A 16,683-nucleotide genomic window follows, 5' to 3' on the forward strand; every position below is an offset into this window, starting at 1 on the left:
AGCTTTGAGAAAGCCTCAAAAATGTAATGTTGTGACAGAGTCTAAAAACCCGCACTTCCATTATTTTGCAGTCATTTTATCCAACATACAAACATTGACCTTTAGGTGATGCTGTTTACTAATGCACAATCTGCTGATGAGTGAAGAAATTCACATATAATCGTCATTGCCTGTTTCACTAATTATTTAGTTTGCTGTGTAATAATGCATTTCAAAATGTTTCAATACTTATTTTGGTAAAGCACGGATAAAGACTCATCTAGACTTGAAATGTTAACGTGCTCCCTCTCTCTCTCTCCATGGATGCTGCTGGACCCACTGTGAACTCCAGCATTGCGTGTTTTCAGTACAGATTCCAGCACTAACAGTAATTTGCTCCCTCAATCTATCAGGGTTTGTATCAACTGAAGTATGCATTTCATTACCTCATACTACGGTTGTCTGGGCTTTAACCCACTGGGGTTCTAATGAATCAGCAGCTAGCTTTACATCAGTCCAATGTGGGGATACAAAACTTCAGCAAAACCCACCACCTCATCACTTCCATTCACCAACTTCTCCCCTCCATTCACTGAAGCAGTTGTGGAGCCTGTAAATGGTATCTTAGTTGAGGTTGCCAAATTCAACACTAACCAAACAACAAACACTAAACACCCTGCTCATTGATAATGCATTGCTACAGCCAACTGCATGGGTTTCTGAAGACATCTTCCTCCAAACAAGATGGCAGTGAGAAATTAACGTCATACCTTTGAAGACGTGGACTTGAGACAAAATCCCCTTGCTTAACCTGTTTTCCAGATCTTCAGATAAAACGAAGGAGAAAATGCTGAGGAAACAAAAATAAATGAAAAGTATAAGTAGGAATAAAACACACTGTCTTAAGGTTACCCTTTCCTTCCTTCTCCCCACTAGCGTAACCAAAATATTTTAGAAATTTGTTTCATTCTGCAGACTGTCCCCACCCTATCGACTAGCATGATCAGAAACAGTCATAGATAGTCACAGAATGTGAAACATCCTGTTAGACAGTGGGCAGTGTTGTCTGTTTAAAGGGGAAGGATATGGGTCAAACAATACATTTCACACATTTGCACAGCATAAAGAAAGCCTTCTTGTTTTATAGGAAATGAATCAAAGACATTTCTTTGCATTCTTGTCAGCCTGTTCTGTTATTTCACTAAGTGCTACCTCTGCTTTCAGTTTTCTAATCCCCTTCTTTCAGCAAAGTTCCTGACCACATCATAGCTCAACTCATATTCCGCCTGGGAACCCTGCAGCCTAATGGTATCAATGTGGACTTCACCAGTTTCAAAATCTCCCCTTCCCCCACTGCATCCCAAAACCAGCCCAGTTCGTCCCCTCCCCCCACTGCACCACACAACCAGCCCAGCTCTTCGCCCCCCCCCCCCCCCCCACCCACTGCATCCCAAAACCAGTCCAACCTGTCTCTGCCTCCCTAACCGGTTCTTCCTCTCACCCATCCCTTCCTCCCACCCCAAGCCGCACCTCCATCTTCTACCTACTAACCTCATCGGACCTCCTTGACCTGTCCATCTTCCCTGGACTGACCTATCCCCTCCCTACCTATACTCTCCTCTCCACCTATCTTCTTTACTCTCCATCTTCGGTCCACCTCCCCCTCTCTCCCTATTTATTCCAGTTCCCTCTCCCCATCCCCCTCTCTGATGAAGGGTCTAGGCCCGAAACATCAGCTTTTGTGCTCCTGAGATGCTGCTTGTCCTGTGTTCATCCAGCCTCACATTTTATTATCTTGGAATTCTCCAGCATCTGCAGTTCCCATTATCTCTCATAGCTCAACTGCCTTATCAAGACAGTTCATTGTCTCTATAGTCAGAAGCATCCCAAACCAGGTTTAACTTCAGCAATTCCATCATTACAATTTTCAAAGATCTATTTGGGAAGTGCTGTCTTTTTTTTCCCCTTAAGGTCTTTCCAAATGCTATTTCTTATAGTTTCTGCCATTTTTCATCTTTGATGTGCTGAATTAGCTAAAGAACTAACTCTACTAGAGATGAAGCTAATTTCCTGAATCAATTTTTACTTCCAATAATGACTTGTATTCAAATAGAATCTTTGACACAGTAGAAGAATCCCAAAACCAAACAAAATTGTAGAAGGAACACCCTCCACCCTTTTGGCTTTATTTCATTTATTTAAGACCTTATTTCGATGGCATGGATTCCATTAAAGACCTGATAGAGTCTAAAAGCAGACTTTGCCTGACACTCAAACCCTTTAATTCTAGTAAACCAGTTGATCATTTTCAACCCATCCTCCTCACTATTTCAACAATACCCCTTTGCTTTTTAAAAAAAATTATTCGCAGGATAGGTATAATTGCATGGATCAACATTTGTTGCCCATTTGTAATTGCCAAGGGCACAGTTTTAACCACATTGCTGTGGTGCTGAAGTCAGATATAGGTCAGACCAGGTAAGGATAGCAGATTTGCTTCCCAAATGGACATATTACTGTCTTCAGGACAATCAATAATGGTTATACAACCATTCCAGGGCTTATCGAATTCAACCTTCCCCTATCTACCGTGGCGAGATTTGAACTGCAGAACATTAGGACTCTAGATTACTACTCTAGTGACGTTACCATCACTCCACCACTTTCTCTTCATCTTACATTAGTTTGGTTAGCCGCTATAAAATTAGTAAGTTTTTGTGAGATCCATGATTATCAGGAGGGCCATTCTAGTAGAATCTGGTTTCTGAAACTTGGTTTTGTTCAAGTCAGTGAGTCATTTGCCATCGCCCAACATTGCATTTTGTCTGCATTATCAGCTACTGGTGGAAAATTGTACTTTATTCCATCTGACTCACTTACAAAACTGGTCAAAGTTCCTAAAAAGGCCCTGGTCTCCATCCCACTATTTCTTCTTTAGATCAGCTGTCCTCCCACTCATCCAATCCAGTACAGATGACGACAAGCCTAGTTTACAGGAACCACCTCCACCCCAGACACATTAAAAATTCTTTCAACCTCCTGACTTCTTCCCATGCAATGCCTCATTCACCAGGGCACAATGAAAAACAGTTTTCTAAATCTTCAAACGATACAGCTTTGCATCTATTAAATACATAATCAGAAGTTGTAACATCACATCTTTTAGTTTATATTACCTCCCTCAATTCTCCTTCCAAAGTTAATTCATTTTTACCAGTCTATTAACTCCTATGTTCCAGATGTGCTCCAGTCTATTACACCCTTTCAAATCCTCTGTTTTATCTGGGCTTAAGCCTCTGTTAATGTCCTCATCATTTAAAAATTAAACTCCCCATTCAAATAAAGCTAGTATTTGCCTTGAAGGTAGGTAAAAACTTACTTAAATAATTTTGAATCTCAAGAATGGACAGAGAATCTTTGTATCAACCACCTCAGTTGGTTTCAGTTACCTGTGACTTCAATTTTTAAGATTGTAACTACAGATAGTTCAAGGAAGAATCTATCATACACCTGAGATTTAATGTACTTGGCTTTAAGTAAGTGCTTCAGGTTTTTTAATTCCAAAATTCTGGTCTGGGACTAACACTAACTCTTCACTCTATGATAAGCTAATTCGCTATATATCCTTCCTTTCTCAGAAGCACTTGTCTACACTGTGATCTTATTTCAAAGTCTTTTTCACAGATTGCCCCAATTGAAAGTGACACTACATGTCCTCCACACAGCTATAGGTGTTTCCTTTAAAGGTTAAAAACAGAAGTTTGTACCAAACCTAGAGGCCCCATAATCTACCACACTGGGTCACAAAACTACCAAAAATAAACAAAATCCCATCGCTATCGCTCAGAAGCCATTCACTAATGCCCAGACTCAAAAAAACTAGTTTTAAACAGAAACCATAGCTATAGAAACACTTGCAACTTAATTACTAACTTGAGTTTGAGCTTGATTTATTGCTGTCCCGTACTGAGACACAGTGAAAAGTGTTGTTTCGTGTGCTACACAGGCCTTTTGTACCATACAACATGCATCAGGGTAATAAAACAGAGTACAGAATACAGCGTTACAGCTGGGGGAGGGGGTGGGGGGAGATCAACATTAGCCTATGAGAGGTCCATTCAAAATCTTAACAGCAGGGAAGAAACGGTTCTTGAATCTGTTTGTATGTGTATAGAAACTTTTATATCCTCTGCCTGACAGAAGAGGGTGGAAGAGAATATAAACAGGAGTGGGAGGAATCTTGGATTATGTTGGTTGCTTTTCCAAGGCAGCAGGCAGGATAAATGGAGTGAACGGATGGAAGGCTGGTTTGTGTGGTGGACTGAGCTGTGTTCACAACTCTCAGTTGTTTCTTGTGGTATGCACTGAATACCCACTGCATACCAATTCAAAACAAAACAGAAACCAAATTCACAACAAACATTAGAAAATTATACACAAACGGTTTACATCACGAATGAAGGAATTAACAGGATTTTGTTGCTGATATAATAGAATGTGACTGTTCAAGAACACGTGTGTGTTTGGGACAGGATTGCCGTGTACTGCTGAATGAAATCAAACTTCAAATATCGTGTAGTACAGCCTTCTCAAATATCCATTCAGTGACGTTAGTCCAGCACAAGAAAAAAGGCTTTTATAAGAAAATTGCCTGGCTTTGCAACAGCATTGTCACTAATGGACTAAGAATACAAATTGACAACCTTTCACAAAAAAGGTAATTAGAAACATTTAAATCGTGGAGTTATACAGATGTAAAGCATGTAAACAGACCCTTCAGTCCAGCTCCTGGGGGAAAAAAAATCATTATATTTCAGAAGGGGCAACTTTCCTTTATAGACTGAAAACACACTATCACAATCAAACAACAAGTAATCAATTCCATTGATCTGATCAGCATTCTAATTAGGATAGTGAATTAACCATTATATTTATCACAGGTAAATCCATGAAGTGTAGAAACCTTACCCTTTGAGATAAATGTGAAAAATTTGCAGCTGATTTTCAAAAAGATGACTATTCCAGGAAGTGGTTTGTCCCAATAAGTCTCCCAACACAGGAAAAAAGTGTGTGCTAAGTGTTATGCTTGGACCATGGATTGTATTGAGTGGGAGTGAATGGGAAGTGGCTTGCTGTATTGGAATTCCACTGTCTGCTCACTGGGGTCAATAGGTTCATGGAGTTGAAAGTATATGCACGTGAGATTTGATGATTCTGAAAACAATGAAATCAATCACAGCCTATTCAAAACAAAAATAGCAAGCTACGAAATAGCATGTTTCCCGGATGCTTTAAAAATATAAACTTTAGGACATACAAATTATGTGTTTTCAGTGCGTCGGTTTTAATATAAACAGGAAGATCTTTCATGGAACTTATTCTTAAAACTAATTTTTTTAAAAATTCATTCACGGGATGAGGGTGTAGCTGGCTAGGCAGCATTTATTACCCATCCCTGATTGCCTAGAAGGTAGTTCAGAGTCAACCACATTACAGTGGGTCTGGAGTCACATGTAGGCCAGTTGATAATCAAATGGGTTTGAAAGACAAAAATCTCAACTATGTTCAAAAAGCTCTCCAATATTGATCAGGAGAAGAGATCAGGGAAGGGTTAATGTATAAAAGTGTGCAAATACTGTACAATGAGGCACAAATAAAATTCAAAGAAAACTGTGGGAAATGTTCAACATTCCCAATCTGCTGTGGAGGTGAGCAGCAGGCTCTTTTCCAATGGGGAAAAAAGTTAATGAGTTTGATTTCATCCTGAGGGAATTTGGAATAACTTGTTTTTTGAATGGTTGACATCCCTAACCTCTCCTACCTCCACCACAAACAGCACCTCCTACAGGTGAAGCTAGCCAGTGACATCAATTCCTCAGGGGCTTTGCCAAGCAATGTTAACACCAAAGACCACCACAACTGCTTATATTTATACACAGCCTTTATGTAATAAAAACCTCAAGGTATTTCACAGAAGCATTAGAAATCAACGAATGACCCAGAGCCAAAGAAGTAGACACTCTCATTAGGCAACAGAAAGCTTGGTCGGAGTTGTAGGTTTTAAGGAGTACCATAAAAGGAAAGAGCCAGATAGCAATATGGAGAGGGTTAGGGAGGGAATTCCAGAGTTGGAACTCAGGAGGCTGATAGCACAGTTTTCTATGGTGGAGCAGTTAAAACTGGGAATGCTTAGCCAGCATTCGAAATAGAAGTGTGCAGGTACTTTGGAAGATTGGAGGACAATCCGGAGTTAGGGATGGGAAAGGCCTGAAGGGATTTGAAAACAAGAATGAGAACAACACTTTTAAAGACAACATTCTGCTTGACCAGGCCAATGAGATCAGGGAGCACAGCAGTGTTGGGGGGGAAAAAGGATGGGCGAGGAATCGGTCCGGCACCGATGTGGGCAAAACACACACGGTGCAGAGCTTTTGATGACTCAGATGGTATCCTCAATATGGGGAACTAGCCAACTGGAATGGGTCAGACTAGAGGCAAAGCCATGAACAAGGGGGGTCTGAGCAGATGAGCCAAGATAGCGAGTTGAGTGATATGATGGAGGTCCGCACAGGTCATCCTCAAGATGGTGCAATTCTGTGGTTGGAAATTCACCTCAGAGTCAAATGTTACGCAAAGATTGAGACTAAATCAGCCTGATCACAGTCAGTTACTGGGAAAAGAGTGGGATGGCAGCTAGGGAATTGTACAATAAATTGTTGGAACTCAGACTTGGTGCTTCGAAGTGCTGCAATAAAAGGCAATGTTCCCCGCCAAGCTACATACCATCTTGACTTGGAACTACATCGACTTGACTGTTTGTTGAGTCCCTTTCTGACAGCTGTGGGCGTTCTTACTCTCAAAGGACTGCAGCATTCCAAGGAGGAAAGTTCTCAACACCTCCTTCAGGCCAATCAAGGCTGGGCAACCAATGAGGAAAATCCACATCTCAAAGGCATTCTTCCACGCATTTTATTTTCCATGTTCCTGAGTCATTCAGGAAAATCGGTAGAATGTAACATCCTACAAGCTTGAGTTTTTATGTTACTAATACATCATTCACCTACACTAGTATTTCTGTCCCTCTCTATCATTCAAACTTCCTCATCACATCTGCTATCTTGTATTATCATCTGGTCCAAAATACAGAAACTTATTGACTTGTTTCAGTGTGAAGCCAGCAACAATTTTATTGTTTACATTCAATCCATGTTCTAAGATTCTGGATTTTACTTGATCTGCTATTTTGCTGAGTACCTTGCAGTCCTGCAAGTAGTACTGTATCGTCTGTGCACCAAAGTTTTATGTTCTTGCCTCCAATGTTTACTCCTAAAAGTTCAAACTCTGAATATTCATATTCTTTGAATACAGACTGAATAATTTTCATAACAACCTTTTTGTACTCTCTTCTTCACTTGAAGCATGTCTGATGTCTTCTCAGCCTGGATCTTACTTGGCCCCAGTACAGGCTCTGGATAAATTGCTCAGCTTTGTTGCTGATGACCAAAGGGGTGGTGCTGTGGGTCACCAGCAGCGGAATCTGTCACCTCATGGCCCAACATTCCTCTCAATCTGCCAATACCGTCAAGTCAAGTGATCAAACCTAGTTCTGTCAAAAGTGCCAGAGACACCAAGCAAACCTAAAAGTGAGGTTTTAACCAGAGGATGCTACAAAACAGGACCCCTATTAGTCCAACAGCACAGGTAACAAGTGATAGACAAAATCGCCCATCATAAAGCCAGCCTACAAATGAATTCAATTCATCCACATGGTATTAAAAAAACCTGAAGACGACATTGGATACAGCAAAAGCAATGAGCTTTGGCTGAAATAGTACTAAAGACCTATGCTCTAGAACTACTCATACCCAGTTACAACACTGGCATCTACCCAACAATGTGGAAAACTGCTCATAAAGCAGGACAAATCTAATCCATCAATCACCACCCTACTCTCGATCATTAAAGTGATGGAAGAGGTTGTTGACAGTGCCTTCAAACAGAATTTGTTCACTAATAACTTACACACTGATGCCCAGTTGGTCTTCTGCCAATGCTGGTTAACTCTTAACCTCATTACAGCAAGCATAGACTAAAAACAAAAGCTCAAGTCAGAGAAGACTCAATGCCAAGGCAACACTTGACCGAGGGTTACCAAGGAGCCCTTGCAAAGCAGGAGTCAGTGAGAATCGGAAGAATCCTCTCCATTAGCTGCAGTCATAGCCAGCACAAAAGCTAAAAGTTGTTGCATCAATCATTTCAGGCCCAGGACATCTGCGAGAAACTCCTGCAGGGTAGTGTCCTGGGCCCAATCATCTTCAGCTACTTCAGCAATGGCATTCTCTCATTCCTAAAGGTCAGAGGGGGATGCTCATTGCTGACTGTACAATGTTCAGCAATTCCTCAGACACACTGAAGCACTCCATGTCCAAATGCACCAAGACTTGGACAACATTCAGACTTGTGCTGACAAGTGCCAAGTAACATTCACACAACAAAGTGCCAGGCAATGGCCACCTTCAGCAGGAGGGTATCTAACCTCTGTCCATTAACTTCCAATGGCAGTACCATAGCTGAAGTCCTCCACTATCATTCTGGGGGTTAGTATTGGCCAGAAGCTGAATAGGATCAGACATCTCAATGCAATGGCAGCCAGAGGCTAAGCATCCTTGAGCAGGTAACCCACCCCATAATTCACCAAAGTCCACTCAGCATTTACACAGCACAAGCCAGGACTGTGATGGAATAGTATCAACTTTCCTTGATAAGCGTAGCTCCAACAATACTCAAAACAAAAACTCAACATGAGCTTTATATTCCCATCAATCCTAAGCGAGGGCTCCCTATTTATGAGGATTTTATGTGCGCAACCATTTTGGGGGTAATGCTCTCAGATGAGAAGTAATTAACTGGCTTCCCTTTTTCAATTAACCACCCCGCCCCCCCCACCCCGTGATCACAAGAATAATTTTTTTTTTTGAGAAGTATCCCCTCTGTCATGAACTGTAAGGTAATGCACTTGGCTCGAGAAAAATTGGAGAGACAATACAGGCTCAATGGTATAACTTTGAGGAGAGTACAAGAGGGACATGGGACTTTGGGGTTCACGTGCATAATTCTCTGAAGGTGACTGCGCAAGTTGAAACTGTTAAGAATTTTTACAGGGTCCTGGGGCTTATGAGTAGAGGTACAGTGTGTAAAAGCAACAAAGTGATACTATAACTCTACAAATTATTGGTCAGATCACATTTGGAGAAATGTGCTCAGTTCTGAGCGCATTATATAAGGAAGGATGTTAAAGCCTTGGAATCAATAAAATGGAAATTTACTAGCTTGATACCAGGAATGAGGGATTTTAGATACAAAGAAAGATTAGAGATATTAGGCATATTCCCCTTGGAGTACAGCAGATGAAGAGGTAACTTTAGTCACATGTTCTAAATTATGAATAATTTTGACCCAATAAAGAAGGATTTTCTGTCTCTCCAAGGTGGTACATCAGTAACTAGATGTCACAATTTCATGATTGCCAGCAAGAGGGCTAGGAGTGAGACGAGAGGCTTCTTTACTCGGTTGTTAGGATTTGGAATGTGCTGCCTGGGAGAATGGGTTCCATAAGAGGTTTCATAAGCAGACCAGATAACATATTTGAAAGTTATGAATTGAGGGGGTTATGGAAGTAGGACAGGAGAATGGGACTGGCTGGGTAGTGCCTTCAGGAGCCAGTACAAACACAAAGGGCCAAAGGGTTTTTTTCTGTGCTGTAGATTTCAATGACTATGAATTAAGAAGGAAGAAGTTTATTAGCTACCAAATATGAGAAAAAGAAAAAAAAACACATGGGTTATAAACAGGAAATGAGTAATAAAAAAATGTTTATATATAAACATATAAATCAGGGTCTGGGTTTTGAAGAACGGATGATGAAATGTTTTGGTCATTAGACAATGCTGGTAATGTGGACATTGATAGTGAAGCAGTTGATTCTTAACTCTTCATTTCAATGGCTTTCCTGGCCTCCAGCGCGCTCAGCAAGGGCACATCTTCCTATAACCTGCAGCACAGGGGCCTCTAATAGCTGTACTCAGGGTGTGAACTTCACAGCATACAGTCCCCCACTGCTGGCATTTGAACCCTTTTATAGCATATTCATGGAAGGATAAAATGTAAATATGTCTGCAGTTTGGAACATAACCATTCTTACTGATAAGGGAATCAAGCTCTTTATTGGAGATAACAAGGTGTAGAGCTGGATGAATGCAGCAATAGAGGAGCAAGAAAGCTGACGTTTCAGGGGTAGACCATCTTCAGAGTCTCAACCCGAAACGTCAGCTTTCCCGCTACTCTCATGCTGCTTGGCCTGCTGTATTCATCCAGCTCCACACCTTGTTATCTCATTCTCCAGCATCGGCAGTTCCTACTATCTCTCAAGCTCATTATCACTTCCTTTTAAGGCTCTCTGCTTAAAGTTTCCCTTAAGCTCTTCATTTCATGGGCTAACGCAGGGGTTTGACAGGCAGGCACTGACTTGATGCTTTCGGTCACCTTCTGGCTTTCCAAGAACACACATTGCATTTAGAGTTTCAACATACATTAGTCTGGGGTTATGATGTTATGCTGTGAATTGGGATCTCATCCAACACCTTCAACATTTGTCTCATTCCCTCCTGCTAACAGAGGCAGTATACCATCTGTAGAGGTGCGCTGCTGCAACTGAACAAGGCTCCTCTGCCAGCACCTTTCAAACCTTTGATATCTACCACCTAGAGAGAGCAGGGCAGCAAATTCATTCATTCATGGGATGAGGGTGTCACCAGCTAGGCAGCATTTATTGCCCATCCTTAATTGCCCAGACAGCAGTTAAGAGTTAATTATATGTGGTCTGGAGTCACATGTAGGCCAGACCAATTAAGGATGGCCATTCCCTTCCCTAAAAGGTATTAGTGAACCAGATGGGTTTTCCCGACAAGCAACAATGGATACATGATCATTAGATTCTTAATTCCAGATATTTATTGAATTTAAATTCCACCAACAATGATGGGATTCGAACCCAGGTCCCAAGGACGTTATTGGGGTCTCTGGATTAAACATCCAGCGATAATACCACGAGGCCATTACATGGGAACACCATGAGCTGCAAGCTCCCGTCCAAGCCATTCACCAAGCTGACTTGGAATTATACTGCTGTCCCTGCACCATCGCTGGGGCCAAATCCTGGCACACCCTCCCCTCACAGCACTGTGACTGTTACTTCCTCCCATCCCACCCGTCACGGTTGATGTGACACCTCGTCAATATCTTCACCAGTGCAATTATGCATGGCCAGGCAGCCCATGGAAGAGTATTAAGGAAATCTCCTGTGGGGTCTATACTGTGCAAGATCCCATATCAGGCTACATTGCCTGATTAAATATCATGACAAATTTGCCTTGGTGTGTTCTGGTCAATATTCTTCATCACATTCACCATGTAAAACATTAACTAGTCTGTAATCCCATCCTTATTTTCTTTTTTTAAAAAAAAGTCTTCCCGATTTCCAGAAGAAGAGTCCAGACCTGAAACGTCAGCTTTCCTGCTCCTCTGACGCTGCTTGGCCTGCTGTGTTCATCCAGCTCTCCACCTTGTAATCTCTGTAAAATAGCTCCCGTATTTGCCCATATCCTAAAACCACACTACAAAACAATTGTTTGTCAAATGTTTCTGTATAGTTGTAATACTAGACTATTTAAATGTGCATCCACTATAGATTTAATCATTTTGATGATTATATTGAGTTACAAACTTTTCTGTTTTGCATCTATTGCATTTGCTCAACGAGGTTCTGCAATTTGAAAATGCATGTGGGATTGCACACATGACTGTGCGCTTCTGTTTTATAGTCAATACAAATAGATTATAAAGTCTGTATGTGGTTACAAACTACAGAAAGATCAGGTGGGCAGGTATGTGAAATTATCTACTTACCCAGGGTCCATTATGTATCCCACGATTTCAAAATTAATCTATTCTCGAGGGAAGAATAGCTCTTGGAAGCTGACAGGTTACTCTTCAATATCAGGTCCAATAATCTCTTCAGGCACTATCTTTTAGCCAGAGGCCTGCACCACGCAAGCCATTGCAGCAAACCATCAGGAACAGGAAAGGAGGTGAAAGGACCAAATAAAAAAAGGAGCAGACTTTGACTGTCTCCGATTTTCCCAGCGAGTCAAAGGAGTAACAGAACGTCAGCCTCGGTTACTGCCACAAATTCTCGTTTCCCCTTCTCCATCCCGACTTCCCCTGCAATCGCGAGGCCTCTGCAAGTAGCTGACTGGCACGGAAGGCTTCTCCTCCTCTTGCCACCTGATATTCCGCATCAGCTGGCCACCGTTTCCCATGCTATTTCAGGAGGAGATTGATTGAGGCTACACAGGTTTGCTACAGGCTGTTGAGACCCTATACCTATATACTCATCACTATTTGTCTCCACTAGCCTGAACTGAGAGTCTCATGATGACCATGAATCCATTGTTGATTGTCAGAAAAATCCATCTGGTTCACTAATGTCCTTTAGGGAAGGAAACTGCCATCCTTGCCTAGTCTGGCCTACATGTGACTCCATACCCACAGCAATATGGTTGACTCAATTGCCCTTTCAGCAGTTACCGATGGGCAATAAATGCTGCCTTAGCCAGCGATGCCCTCACATCCCATGAATAAAATGTTGAATTCAACACTGGGCCAGATTCTATTGTTCATTCAATTTCCACATAAGTTTTTTGTTAACAGATCAATGGAAGAGCTACAGTAGGTTTCTGATAATGGTCACTATAAACAAACTCTGTTAGTTACAGGAAAATTGCTTGCCAAGACATTTTAACAATGCACTCCACAAACCAGCCAGGCAACTGCATGCTGTCATGGCTAAAACATAGGGAGAAAGACCTGCCCCAATCAGGGTAAACAGGGGGTAGAGCTGGATGAACAGAGCAGGCCAAGCAGAAGAGCGGGAAAGCTGATGTTTCGGATCGGGACCCTTCTTTCTCCTGTTCCTCTGATGCTGCTTGGCCTGCTGTGTCCATCCAATTCTACACCTCGTTATCTCAGATTCTCCAGCATCCTCAGTTCCTACTATCTCCCAATCAGGGTAGTTGCCACAGGGTAACAAATGCACTACTGTCACTGTTTGGCGACGTTCTGGCCCAGCTCACTTCCTGGTGAAACCCACATCAGCCCGATTCCAGGCAGAGTGATTTGTTTCTTGGCACATATTGCATCATCTGTGGAATGGTCTTGTCAAAATTTATGCTTTTGTCAGTTCATTCCAGATCTTAAATGAGCTGTGACTGTAGAAATGACCAGCAACACCATAACATTACGGACACATCATTACTCATGAGTCCTGCAGGAAGCATCATCAGGAGCATTTCCAAATGGGAGAACTTCTGGCACTGGCACCGTAGTACTATGTAACCGTTAGGAACATTTTTCGTATTTCAACAAGACATAACTAATAGAAGAGACAGAACGGAACAGAACTTGTTGTTTTTAAAAAAAAAATCAGACAGTAATGAAGGAAAGTCATTATAAATGCAAACATGATGGTCAGACTTCAGAAAGAAAAATGGTCAGAGATACAGTTTACCTTTCAACATCTATAGTCAAAAGGATCAATTTCCTGTACAATGTTTCACATTAGCATTTACAAAATTTATTCAAAGCCAATAATGAGACCAATTTCCAAATTTTTGATTTTCTTCCCCATCAGTGAATTCTGCGTTCCACAATTTCATAGCTGACTTTACAAACTACACTGAGCTTCATATCAAGCAGGGGTGTGAATCAAACTATAGAACAAACATTGACAAGTAGCAGGAATTTGGTTCTGCAGAGGCCAAGCATCCTAGAAGCTGAGCCACTAGACTGGCTTCCACAAAGGGAAACATGTCACGACAATGGAGTGCAGCAAGCTGCAAGTTTCTACCTTTGCATCACTTCTACTCGATTTAGGTGGTTATTCAAAATCCCACCTGGTATACCAGCGAGGAGAGCCACACACGGCAGCAGGAAACAGCTGTCCATTCCCTTCAATGCGGCATGGCAACTCCAATGAGTGGGATTTAAGTAGAGCTCCATCCCAGCCAGATTAACAGCAGCAGTGTTGGAATTTCAATGAAGCAAAAACAGAATCATCATGAAACATCCCACAACTGGGAATGGAAGTTGTAGAATTAACACTGTTCCATCGTTGAGCATAATTTGAACAGAGAAATGGTAAGAAGTTATTTATAACAGCTACAACGAAAAGGTGAAAGCATTTTAACACGCCCTGTGAGCGACCATTCTTTTTTCTCCAGTGAGCACTGACCAATGTCCTAAATCTTATCCAACCGATGAGGCAGACTTGGCTCCAAATCCTACACGCTCACTCGGAAGGCAACAAACCAGCAAGAATTTTACTCACTCATTTAGGGAAGAATATACGGTCCAAGCTTAGCAGTGCTTCAGACAAAGAGAAGCCTGTTTTGGGGGCCTGAAGGGGGCAAGGTTTGGGAGGGTATGATATTTGATTAGATTTTCAGGTTGCTATCATAGAATCTCTGCGATGCGGAAGCAGGCTATTTCAGCCCAACAAGCCTGCAGTAACCTTCCAAAGCAGCATCTCACCCAGACCCACCATCCCAACCCTGCACATTCCCATCGCCAATCCACCAAACCTGCACATCTTTGGGCCATGGGGAGAAACTGGAACACCTGGAGGAAACCCACGCAGACACGGGAGGAGTGGAGGGATGGGGGGGGGAAAGAGAATGAGCAAACTTCACAGTCAATCACCCGAGGCTAGAATTCGAACCTGGGTCCCCTGGTGCTATCAGACAGCAGTGCTAACCACTGAGCCACTGCGTAAAATCGGGCTTGCAATCAACCAGTCAATACAGATAGTTTATCGCAGCTTCTGAAAAGTTGGGCTCTTCCTGCAAATTGAAAACTTGTGACTAAATTCCACATAACTGACCAGGCTACAAATGGTACCACTTACAGTCCCAAGATGATGGAATGGAATTTATACAAAACTCTAGCTCCACTGGTGGAGTGTTGGTTTGTTTTTTAATTTTTAAACACTTGTCGGACACTAAACAGGAATATTTTTAGTCATTTTCTATTGGAAGCTGGCAACCGGAATTTGATCTAATTTCAAAGCAGACATCACTGCCAAAGGCCTGAAGCCAATATAAACAAAGAGCAACTTTCAAATATTAGTAGAAAGCATTTGGATTAATGTCAGATAATAAACTGCACGTAATCTGCTAAAGGATTAAAAAGTCTCTGAAAAATCCTAGGTTCATGACATGTATCAGAACAGGTCAGTTACTATGGGTAACTTGAATAGCTTTATATTTAATGGCCAGTTACAATTTTAAATGGAAGTTATCTATTGACTTTTATGAAACACCTAACCATCGTAAGACCTTACATTAAAATCAATAGATGTCATGACTTATCTGGAATTGGCATTAAAAGGGTTTATTGTATCATAGTTATTATCATAATAAAATCTCTTCAAAACCAAAATTATACTGAACTTAGACATTAGAACTATTCTCATTTCCTGCTATCTATCCTTGTATACATATCTTGTACATTTATCTGTAAACACTTACAGACCTTTGCCAAAACTTTGAAAATATATCTTTTCTACACTTGGAAGTCTAAAACTTACAACTTGAAAGCATCTTCAGCTGCAAAATATCCCATCTCTTCAATCTAAAATGTCAAGTCTAAACAGAGACAGCATTTGTGACAACTAAGTAGAATAACGTCATTCATCATCTGTTACCAAAGCTGTGTAAGCCACACAGGATGGGGGGATAAAGAATTAAACTGGAGATTCAATTATAAAGAGAAGGACAAAATGATTTGATCAATTTGGAGTGTCATTTTAAATAAACCATATTAAATTAAACAGTGATTTTTCGAAACGTTTCAGTGAGAGCACATAAAAGGCAAAGATGCAAATGAACATTATTGAACTGATTCATCAGGAGTGCTGATTCCTAACGATATTTCACACAATCTAAGGGCGGCACGGTGGCTCAGTGATTAGCACTGCTGCCTCACAGCACCAGGGACCCAGATTCAATTCCAGCCTTGGGTGACTGTGTGTGGAGTCTGCACATTCTCCCTGCATCTACATGGGTTTCCTCCGGGTGCTCCATTTTCCTCCCACAGTCCAAAGATGTGCAGGTTAGGTAGGGTGGCCATGCTAAATTGCCCGTAGTGTTCAGGGATATGCAGACTAGGTGGATCAGCCATGGGAACATGCAGGGTTATCGGAACAGAGTGGGGTACTCTAGGTGGGATACACTTTGGAGGGTCAGTGTGGACTCAATGGACCAAATGGCCTGATTCCACATTATAGGGATTCTATGCTTCTAAACTTAGTCATATTAATTTTAAAGGAATCTCTCTTAAAAGTGATAAAAATGATTTTCTAAACTGAGTAAGCCTAATAGTGCTAGTTGGCAAAGCGATAAAGGATGCCAGAACGTGTATAACATTTGGAAAGCAAGCCTTCACAAAAGTGTTGGACCTCATTTGAAAGATCTTTCCACTGAGAGTAATTCAAGATTACTAATCTTAGTCATCTGGCCAACGTTAGGATATGGGTGTGAAAGTTGCAATAGAAGTCAGACAGCAGGTAGCTAAAAGCAACCAAGAAGAGAT

At 41.5% G+C, this 16,683-nt stretch overlaps 1 protein-coding gene across 4 annotated transcripts in view; it reads right to left on the reverse strand.

Moving 5' to 3' along the window:
- The window catches only part of rhbdf1a (rhomboid 5 homolog 1a (Drosophila)), a 320,599-nt gene that overhangs the window by 196,755 nt on the left and 107,161 nt on the right, over positions 1-16,683 (reverse strand). For all 4 annotated transcript variants that reach the window (XM_059653890.1, XM_059653891.1, XM_059653892.1 and 1 more), the window contains exon 3: positions 750-829. The gene's annotated coding sequence lies outside the window, so the exon portion shown is untranslated. The remainder of the gene's footprint in view (positions 1-749; positions 830-16,683) is intronic.

This window comes from Stegostoma tigrinum, chromosome 23, assembly GCF_030684315.1.
Source record: "Stegostoma tigrinum isolate sSteTig4 chromosome 23, sSteTig4.hap1, whole genome shotgun sequence".
NCBI lineage: Eukaryota > Metazoa > Chordata > Chondrichthyes > Orectolobiformes > Stegostomatidae > Stegostoma > Stegostoma tigrinum.